Below are 11,680 nucleotides of genomic sequence, written 5' to 3'. Positions count from 1 at the left end.
TGTCATATTTATTTGCAAATAATTTCAGTGGATGTGTATCTCAAGTGCAGTTCTATATTTTGCCAGGGACTTTTTAAAATGTATTTTTTATTTGGGTGCTTTGTCTTCTTATAGACACTAGGGGTCCCCCTTTCACTGCATAGCCACATTATTCAATAAAACCCAGGATTGTATCTTCAGATGGTTTTTTTTTTATTATTTAATTAAAAAAACAAAACAAAACAGGGGTGTCCAAACCTTTTCCACCGAGGGCCACATACTGAACAATGAAAGGATGCAAGGGCCACTTAGATATTTCGTAAAGCAACACATGAATATACAGTATGCTTATAAAATAAAATAATTTATATTTAAGAAAAAACTGTCTCAGCTTTGTGATTTAGTTGGAAAAGCGTATTATTCGTATTTAAATTTTTCTTCTTAAATAAGCTTTGTATTTTTTTCCATATTATGACTTTATTCCCATATTATAACTTTTCCTCAACCTAATTTTCCAAAAATTACAACTTAATTTTGTCCAGTTTGTTTTTCATAATATTACGACTTTAAAAAATTACATATTTTTCATTAATATTTCAGCTCTGCTACTAAAATTGCATTATTTTTCCTCATAATATTACAAGTTTATTCTTGTAAAATTATATGCAATATTTACATTTTTTCATTTCTGCTGCTGTTGCTGCTGTAAAATTTACCAACAATTTCAATTTTCTTCTTGTAAATTTTCTTCTTGTAGTTAAGACTTTATTCCCACAATATTTTTACTTTATTGTCATAACATTGGGGGCCGCACGGTGGCCGAGTTGTTAGCGTGTTGGCCACACAGTCAGGAGATCAGGAAGATCTGGGTTCAAGTCTCCGCTTGGGCATCTCTGTCTGCATCTCCCTGTGCGTGTGTGGGTTTTCTCCGGGTACTCCGGTTTCCTCCCACATTCCAAAAACATGCACGTTAGGTTAATTGGAGACTCTAAACTGTCCATAGGTATGAATGTGAGTGTGAATGGTTGTTTGTTTATATGTGCCCTGCAGACCAGTCCAGGGTGTACCCTGCCTCTTCCCCAAAGTCAGCTGGGATAGGCTCCAGCATACCCGCGACCCGAGGATAAGCGACATAGCAAACATTATTAACTATAACATTATAGCTTTTTCCCAACTTACAACTTTATTCGTTGTTTTGTTTGTTTCTCATAATATTACGACTTTAATAAAATAACGTCTTTCTTTAAAATTTAAATTTTATGCTATTTATGCTATTTTTTTTTCATAATATTATTCTTATAAAATGATGCCCTTTTCTCATCAGATTACAACATTTGTCTCTTAATATTTTGACTTTATTCTTGTAAAATGACTGCTGTTTTTCCATTTTTGCTGTGGTCCACAAATGGTCCCCCGCACTTTGGACACCGGTGGACTAAAAGCAACACAAAAACAAATAGAAAGAAAACAAAATAAAATGTGAGATACATGCTTTTCATTCTACAGCACTATAGTCATTTGGGTTGATTCATCCCAAATCATGTGACATTAGAGGAGCTATTGCTCAGCTTGTTTTTTCTATACAAAGTATTCTAATGCATCTATTTTTTGCACAACGTTGTGCGCATTGCCAACCCCCCATTTCCTAGAATTCACCCAGACAACGGCGGGGTGCCGAAAATGCAATCGTGTAGTGACATTATCAGACTCTTCAAAGTGGTGACACACTGTCATCCACTCACAGTGATCGAACAGGCGAAGGCATTACTATAAAAGGAGAGGCATGACAGTTGATGGTCTTAAACTTTGTAATGCGCAACCACATCCTGCCCTCAGCAGGAGATGACACATGACTGCAACAAACAGGTCAAATATTCTGCTATGTTGCTGTACTAGCGGCTCAGTTGAAAGCTGGTTGCTTCGTTTGGGTTGCTGGATCATGCGAAAACCACATAACTGATTTCCACTGAACTTTGCCAGCATTTAAAGAACACAATGCACTTTTGTTGCAGATCAGGATAAAGGTGCAGATACAGTATAGGGAATGTATGTTCACTTTTGACTGTCACAGTCTCCTTGCACTGAACCACCAGGTCCAGCTGAGCTGCGTTGAAAAAAGTCTTACGTGTGGACAGTGTGGACAGGATGCTGAACTCGACTAGTCACCTCTGTAGAGGATTAGGGATTAAATATGAATAATGGCCCCCTTTCAAAGCACCTTTTAAAATTGCAAGACATGATGCATTTAATAGGTTTATGCAAAGAATATAAATCCGATTTCCACAAAATGTCGTTGCTGGGTGGCACGTGGGTTAAGGCAGAAGCTGCTAGATTTTAGTGAGAATCTGGATAAAATGTGTCTGTTGGGAGACTTTTTTTTCAATCTTCCACTCCCCCTCCACCTTGGGAGTTGTAATGGCACTGGCCTTATTATGTTTATGATCCTCAATGAACCAGGACGAGTGCTCACCACTTGGCCACCGTGTGGCTTTAGTTGCAACATGTTAATGGAAAAAGAATAACGGTGATGTTGCATCCAGCCACCTTTGTCTTCATGTATAATGGCCGACCTGTTGTTCAGGTACTTCAAGATGTTTGCAAGCACATCTTGGAACATCTGCGTCACACCTCGTACAGTACAATCATACAGCGCCTTTTAAGTTGCTTTTTTTCAAAGCAGTGCTCCAGTGAGGCCCACCTTAGAGGAGTTTTTGGCCACACCCTCCCCTAAAGGTGATGATAATGACAGGGTAAGTGCACTCTGCTAGACTCTGGCCTCAGTGCAACTAAACTGCTGCTTTCTTCAATGGAAATGACAGCAGCAGCTAGATTGCCTCTGCACCGCAGTGGCGAGGGAGGCCTGATGGGGGAAGTCCTCGACTCCTCTTGGGGCTTGATGAGTGACTCAGTATATTATTTTTGTTAATGAGCATTGTCCTGTTGAACAAGCCAGTCATTACCACACAGACGAGGGCCTTCAGTCATGAGGGATGCCCCCTGCAACATCTCCACATAACCCATCTGCCGTTTGACGCCCCTGCACAACCTGACGCTCCATTGTTCCATTGAAGGAAATAGCACCCCAAATCGTGATGACGCCCCCTCCGCTGTGCCTTGTGGGAAACATCTCAGCTGGGACTCCTTGTCATGCCAGTAACGTTGGAAGCCATCAGGACCGTCACATTTGAATAAAACTTTCTTGCACTTTTCAATTTCCCATGTTTGGTGCTCTCGTGCAAATTCCAAAAGGAAAATGTTGTGGCATTGAAGGAGACAAGACCTTTGAAGATGTTTTTTTGGTCTTAAAACCCTTCTCTGGCAGATGCCGTCTGATGGTCTGGACTTCACTCTACTTGGGCAGTGGATCGTCGCGTATATCGGATCCTGCGGCTCAGGGCCGTTAACATTTTTTAGGTCATTCGACCTTTTTGGTCCATAACCCTCAGGACCTTTGAAGAAGTTTAAAATGACTTACTGTCTTACTTCGTCCGACCTCAGCGGCAATGGCGCGCTGCAAAAGGCCTCGCTTATGCAGCTCAACAATCCCGCCGCGTTCAAAGAGAGAAAGCTTGTTTGCCTTTGCTATCAAGAGATACCTGACAGAAAATGACAGAAGAATCCACATATTTGTCAAGATTTTGGTCTTAAAATTTGCTTGTTTGCAAAAAATTGCTTACTCAAAAATGTTTTGTCTCATTCTGTTTAGATTTTGAAGGTCTACCTGGACCCTCCTTAAGATCCAACAAAATGCAAATTCTTGCAGTTTTTCAACTGGTCTAAAATTATGATCAGGAGTGTAAAACAAGTAAATCTCATACCACACAATCAAATCTTATTGGCTGAATAAATTAAACAAATTACAATTGCATGAGTCTGGCCTCAGCATTAGCTACAGCATGTAACATTTAACTGAAATGCATGTGTTTTATGGACATTTCATTATTCAAGTTGGCGAAAATGACCAAAATGGCTACAAAGGAAGGTGTTGCAAGGGTTCGAAATGCCATTCAACATTTGAAAGTGTCAAGAATCTGACCCAAAAAGGTCTGGCCCACATTTTTCTTTGTAACTGGGGAAGGGCCATGCTAGAAATATAATTACAAAACTGTTTACCCTGGAAGAGACTCCACCTGCATAGGATACTGTAAGACATGCTCCAGTATCAATTTTGACCAAGTCATAGTTTTAATGTGGCTTTATTATTATTGACCGAATTGCGGGCTCCCAGCAACATTGTTTTGATTTCATTTTGTGCTCATCTACAAAGCCCTATGAAAATAAACAGAACCACGTTTCATTTCCTGTTTTTAGCTAGCAGTGGCAGAGCCACAAATTTTTCATTGGGGTGGCCAAGGTGAGACCGTTGATACCGAGATGGCCAGTGGTGTGGCCGGAGAGTGACCAGGTGTGGATTGTCTATTAGAGCAATTAATAGCTGAGCAGTGTGCTGAGGACATGTTTTCAATGCATCGTTTCTGGTTTCTACTCCCCATCATGGCAGCCAAACCCGCGCGGGGCATAATACGGAAGTGGATGCCGATCGGCACTCCTGTTTTAACTCTAGACTCCTTGGTTTACATGCCCACTCATGCTGCTACACAGAGCTTCCTTTATGTGATTTATGTGCTGAATCACGCTACAGAATTTAAGTCAAAGTCAACATAGTGAGAAAACTTGACCGGAACCGACCAAAGTAATCATGGAAAACTTACCGACCGCTTGCAGTTCATGCATAACAAATGCCAAAAGAAGAGAGTAGGGAAAGAAACCCAAAAGCCCACAGAAGCAAAAAGGAGAGGAGTGGTAGTCCCTTATGTAGCGGGGGTCTCCGAAAAACTCCAGAGGATCTTATGGCAACACAAAATTCCTACCTATTTCAAACCAGTAAATACCCTGAGACAAAATTAGTGCATCCTAAAGACAAGGCTCCAAACCAGAAACAGAGCAATGTGGTCTATTCCATCCACTGTAAAGATGAGGAATGCAAAGAGCACTACATTGGGGAAACTAAGCAAATGCTCCAAAAAAGGCTTTATCAACATCGCAGGGACAATGCTAGTGGTCCTCAATCAGCAGTACATCTACACCTTAAAGCTACCAATCACTCTTTTCAGGACAGCGAGGTAAAGATTTTGGCCAAAGAAAACAGATGGTTTGAAAGAGGAGTAAAGGAAGCTATTTTTGTCAAACAACAGAACCCATCATTGAATCGGAATGGTGGTTTGAGGTTTAATTTGGACCCTGTGTTCAGCAGGTTACTGAGACCAAAACCCACAGCTCTTAGTCTTGCAAATGAGGTGAAGGCAGGGCCGAGCCAGAACAATAGATGCTAACAAGCCAGTATCAGAGTCGTTCATACCCTATTCAGGGAGCGACACTTCCCTTTTATTGGAGGTGTTAATAGCAGGAGAGGATTATACCACTACTCCGCCCAGGCTTAGTGTAACGAACCAATAGGAGGAGGGTGTTGGCACACCAATTCCGCCCACTCTTACTGTATTTAAGGCCTAAGCTACCAGCACTTATTAGTTCGCTGACGAAGCTCTTCGGATGAGGAGCGAAACGTCCGACACCTTCTTCACAGAAGTACAGATGACGTCTCAAGAAGCCTTTTCCTCGATGGACAACTCCTGTACGACTGAGAGCCTACACAGACGTAAGTGCTTTGGGCTTTCTCATTGTATTGGTCGATCCGATGAGTGCAGTCAAATGCGTTCTTTTAGGGCTTGGTCTTGTCAAGTTAAAGGACTTTCTCGAACCTTCAGCACCGCTTATTGAAAGATTAGGGTAATTATGTTAACATATATATATATATATATATATATACAGTAATCCCTCGTTTATTGTGGTTAGATGGTTCTAGACCTGACCGTGAGAAGTGTATTTCTGCATAGTACGATTCCTTATTTATAAATAGCTAATTTTCGTAGTTAGAGCATACAAAACCTGTTTACAACCTGGTAAATGTTTTTTTTTTTAACATTATTAGAGCCCTCTAGACATGAAGTAACACCCCCATAGTCACCTTTACACTTGTATCACCCAATATAGTAGGCATAATAAGCCATTTAAGACAATAAATAGGGCTCGTGCTTGTGTGTGTTGCTATAAATGTGTTCCTAGGGGAGAAGAGTGAGTGGCGGACAGGAAGTGACTTTGGGGGTTCAGAGTTGGGTTTCAACTTGCTGCGTGTTACTGCTGCAAGAGTAGCCTGTGCTTTTATTAGATAATTCAAACCTGCAATAAAAGCCTGTTGTTTTGGGGATCAGGTCTGGTGCTTGTGTGTCTCACCGAACATTACAGTAACATTATTGACACCTAGTGACCAGCGTAGAATACTACATATCATCACGTCTTTAAATGTATCTTTTGAATGCTTTGTATTTTAGTTCATTCAGCCATTTTTATATTTGAAAATGCTTAATTTAGGGGAAAACAATTCATAACACTTGCTTAAATATTATTTTTTACTAATAATAAGCCATATTCAACTATGAAAAAAACATGATTTTTAAAATTAATATATTTTTGAAAAGCCTTGACAAAGTGAAGCAGCGAAATTCAAACCGTGAAGTGGCGAGCGCTTGTATGCATAATTTTGCACCCAATTAATAACATCATCATGGCGCCATGATGCTGCGCGGTGGCCAAGTGGTTAGCATGTTGGCCACACAGTCAGGAGATTGGGTTTGAATCTCCGTTGGGCATCTCTGTGTGGAGTTTGCATGTTCTCCCCCGTGTGTGCGTGGGTTTTCTCCGGGTACTCCGGTTAATTGGCGACTCTAAATTGTCCATAGGTATGAATGTGAGTGTGAATGGTTGTTTGTCTATATGTGCCCTGCCATTGGCTGGCGACCAGTCCAGGGTGTACCCCAGCTCTCGCCCGAAGTCAGCTGGGATTGGCCCCAGCATACTTCCGCGACCCTAATGAGGATAGGCGGCATAGAAAATCATGGCCATGATGAGTACTTTATATAAAAACCTTTGGCCAGACCTGTAGGTGCAATATTACGTACATTCAGTGTAAAGTTAAAAATGTACTTGCAAGCTCTGCCTTTTAGACACACACTTCCATCACATGATTAAAACAGTCATGCAACCTCCGTCTTCCCCCTTTTGCACACAAGAGCGTTCCACTCACTTCCTGTCTGGCTGTCACTCATGCTCAGTGCTGTTGTTGCAACTCTTGCATATGTATTCCAATCATGACAAAGTGCTGTGCATACTATACTGCATGTGCACGCTGACATAAGGAGAAGGTTGGGTTGCTGAGTTCACAGCTGTAGAGCTACTGTGTGCACACCAGCGTGACTCCTATCTCCCTCTGTGCTGAGAGGTTGCATGCACATGTCACTTTGAATCACAGTACGCCGCATCGCCGCTAGGACACATCTGTCTAATTCATGTGTATGGATTGCAAAACACTTTCTCCAGCAGCTCAAAGACGATGCTTCCTCTCCGCTCCGCCGTGTGTGTTTCAGGATGTCTTGCGAAATAATTTGTGGATGAATCAAGAAAGTGTGTGAGTGTTCCACAAACATGCTGTTGCTGCAACTGGTTCTCAACCAAGGTTACATAAGCAGAAGTTGTGGCACATATAACTAAAAGGTCAAATTCTTAATTCCGGTTTTTAGACAATGGAAGTTTAAAGGTCCTCAGGGCATTGAATCGACTGCAACTCGACTGTTCAGGTTGTCTTAGAAGGCATCTTATCTGTGGAGGCCTCATGAATTCATGCTTAAGAGTAGATAACCTCCAACAAATAAACACAGCACAGCACCCTTTGGCTTTCAAGTGGCTCCATATTGACCACGGTTACAACAGAACGGAATAGAAGGGTGATTCCACCCATGCAAACACCCGACTGCCTCGTAACAACTGTCGTTGTGCGCCCGTCAGAGTAGAGCTGTCCTATCTGAGCAAGTACTGATGAAGCCTGCTTGGATGGCGAAATAATAATCATTTCTGTTATTTGCTTACTTAAAAACATACCAGCTAACTCGAGCCGGGGTGTTCAAAGTATGGGAGGTGCCAGAAGACTTTAGGGGAGGCACAGCATCTTTAGAAAAAAAAAGAAAAACAAATTCTTCAAACATGCTAAACTAATGTAATGGATGCCGGTCGGTGTGGCTGTGCAAAGGTTTGTCGTAAACCTCACTCCCTGACACCTTAAGAATTGCGCTGGACATTTTTAGCTTTTAGCTGAACTTGGTTCGAGCCCAAGGTGGAACGCGGGACTGGCTGCACTTGGTGGGTTACACTAACTTTTGGCCCGGGTTGAGCAGAAAACATGATAGGCCCAAGAAACTCTTTTTTTGGGTGGGATTTGGCAGGCCCTAATCCTTGTACAAGTACTGTGTGCTCTGATGGGAGGTTCACTGTAAACTAAACTTTGAAAACCTTTGGTCTAATAGAGCCAACTATTTTAAGCTTGTGTTTACATTAAGAAAAGCCACTTTTAAATTGTTTGTAGGATTTTTTTTATGAGTTGATATAATTCAGGGTCTGGTTTTTCCACATTCTCTCCGTTACTTAGGCAGTTCTCATGTTTCACATAACTACCCAGAAAGCCATTTGACTTAGCCTTGCTGTGCTATTCTGGACTACAAAAGCACAATTTCAAACAACAGTCCCTGATGAGTACGGCTTTGTTGTCCATTACTGTAAGCCACCTACTGAGATGTACAAACTGGCTGTATTTACTTTGTTTTGACTCACCTAGCTACAGTATGTCTTACCAAACCATCTGCCTAGGTAACTGTCTGCTTTATAAGTTTAAGTTGGCTATCTTGACAAATGTAACAAAAATAAAGAACTGGGAAAGTTTCGGTCGCACAAAGCCTTTGTAATGGCTGTTGTAGATGGCTTCACACCCTCAGGTTTTGTGTCCAACTTTCACACAATAGCAGCAGAGCGTTTTCCCACCATGGGTATGATAATGAAGACAAAGAGGAATTGTTCTTTCCTGGGTGCACTCTGAAAGAAGACATGAAGACTCCGAGTGCCACACACATATGCAGAAGTGATTCAGCTTCTTTCGGCATACGCTGCAAATGCACTTCTTAGACTTGGACGGAGCTGTCGTCTCACGTTTGTAACCACCAATAGTTAGTTCTTTCTTTCCAATATATAGTTTAGAATGAATACAGACACAATTGTGGAATTAAGTGTGTAAACTTGTGTTGCAGTCCTGTGCAACAACGTTGGTGTGGCTGGCAATTTTCAACAAAAAGCTGAGGAAAAAGCAAACCTCCACTTTTTTTGGAGTAATTTCTTTTTTAAATTTAATTTATTGTTCTTGGTATTTTCCTGTTCCAGCCTCTAGTTTAGCATTCAAATAACCTGGTGGGCATAGCTGGCATATGCCTCATTTTTTATTGGCCTATGGGGCATTTATGATTGAGCCCTATGAATGCTGCCTAGCAGCTGATTGGTAGATAACAAAAAATGTATTTCATTTCGAAGGCTTTATAATAATTGCATGTGCATGCGTCTGTTTTATATTGTTGTTGAGCTCTTACATGGAACCTCAGTTAGCGTACGTCCCCGTTAGCGTGTTTTCCGGTTAACGCAGGAAATTAATGTCAAAATTTTGCCCCGCTTTGCATATATTTTCCAGGTAGCATACAATATAGCACACATCTTGTCATGTTATTGATTCACTGCGCGAGTCCAACTGTGTTCTTAATGTATTTTTATTACAAAATATTCTTGTTAGCATCTTATTAGCTTGCTAGGACATGGAAGATCTGTCGCTCGTCTATGATGTCATCAACGGTTGACTCTACTGTAGTTCTTTGCTAACTAACACAGCTACACCACAAGTCTCAAAATTTGTTATCACAAAACACGTTTTGTTTAGTTTTACAATTATAGTTTTACATGCATAAAACAATTCTAAATGCACATAAATGAAAAATGAAAGGGCTAAACGAACATTTAAGGTTACTTTCAGGTTCACTGAAGATGTGATTGTTGAGAAGACAACAATGTGGCAGTGAGATCAACACGGACACCACATTCGTGTTCTGCCATGAGTTATTTTTTAATTCAGTAGTGTTTCTTACCTTCTTTATCAAAATGCTGGCACTTGCAACTTTCTTTGTTTCCATTTTGGTTTATTTTGCAGCCGTTATGAAAAGAAAAGCAGAGACTTGACATGAGAAACTACTAAATTCAAGAAATAACTCATGGCAAACCATGAAGGTAGTGTTGATCTCGTAACCTGAAATGTTCATTTATCCCTTGCATTCATCTTGAATCTTGAAAAGCAAAATGATGAAAAGGATCACATTATCCTGCAAATTATGTGCAGAATTGATGATTTGGAACAGTCTACACACATAAACAATGTGATTGTGACTGGGCTCCAAATTACACCTTGGGCTTATTCCAGGGCAGCGGTGAAGAGAGGCAGAGAACAAGATGATGTTGTTTCAACACAACGAACAGGTGGCCACATTTCTACAATCAAAGGGGGTGAACATGGATGTCACGAACATCAATACATGCATTCCAACGACTGGCAGGAATAACGCCACACCTTTCATCATTATAACGTTCACCAACATAAAAAACAAGGCGGCATTGCTGAGGCAGAGATGCAGGCTGAAAGGAACAAACGTCCATGAGCGTCTGACAAAATGCAATGTTGACATCGCCAAGAAAGCACGCGACTTAAAGAAGCAGTGAAAGATTCCAGGCCCTCGACTGCCAAGTCTACATCAAGGGAAATGAAAGACCGGAGGAAACCAAAGTACTTGTTGTCAAAGGAATCAAGGAACAGGACAAACATTGAAGATGACAGCTCCACTACAAGGAAATAAAAGATAAAACTCACAAAGACTAAATGCAGTTTGAAGTCAACAACCATCGACAAAAGCAAATCCACAATAACATGGATTAATGCCAAATTCAACAGTATGACGAGACTCGGTTCACAAGATGAGACGATACACAAGGTTGGGTCTACGAGACGTGATTTTAACATTACTTTCGAGAAAAGTACAATGAAAAATATGAAAAACATGACAATATATTGCAGTTTCTACTACATTACACTCTTCTGCACTCTGTGTGTATGCTACCTGCCCCTCCTCCACTCACCGAGACGGAGACTGTATGACTGACAAAAGGGCTCACTTCCTTCATGCCTTTGTTCAAGGGGAACAAAGGCGCCAAGGTGTTGAAACCAATGCACAGAGTGAACTCTCTTCCTACCTGTTTGGAAGCGAGAGATGAGGAAAACAGACACGCACGCACGTGGCAAAACTATCAAGTTCATTTTCACTTGATTAATGTGTGATTAATTTATTATTATCGTCCCAGGCCCAGAGCCCACGAGACATTTTTTTCTGAAGGAGAAATTTCGTCACGTTTTAATCTCGCAGGATTTTGTGACACCCCTATTAAGAAATATTTATTATCACCAATAAGTCATTGCTCGATTTATATACTGTACAACTTATTCCTAAATGGTAATCTGATTTGAAGTCATATTTTTTACATTTGTATTTCTTCCTTTCCTTAGCAAGGTTGATACGTGTCATTACTCCTATTTGCTGCTTGAACACCTTCCTTTCATACAGGAAATGAATGTAAATGACAAAATGTAAGCAAGTGAAATACTGTGTCAACATGTTACGGTGCGAATGAATTATCAGTAAGACACGGAGAAGGGGCAGGATTAAATAAGATGTGT

This window comes from Dunckerocampus dactyliophorus, chromosome 9, assembly GCF_027744805.1.
Source record: "Dunckerocampus dactyliophorus isolate RoL2022-P2 chromosome 9, RoL_Ddac_1.1, whole genome shotgun sequence".
NCBI classification, from domain to species: domain Eukaryota; kingdom Metazoa; phylum Chordata; class Actinopteri; order Syngnathiformes; family Syngnathidae; genus Dunckerocampus; species Dunckerocampus dactyliophorus.
This window is presented reverse-complemented; position numbering follows the sequence as displayed.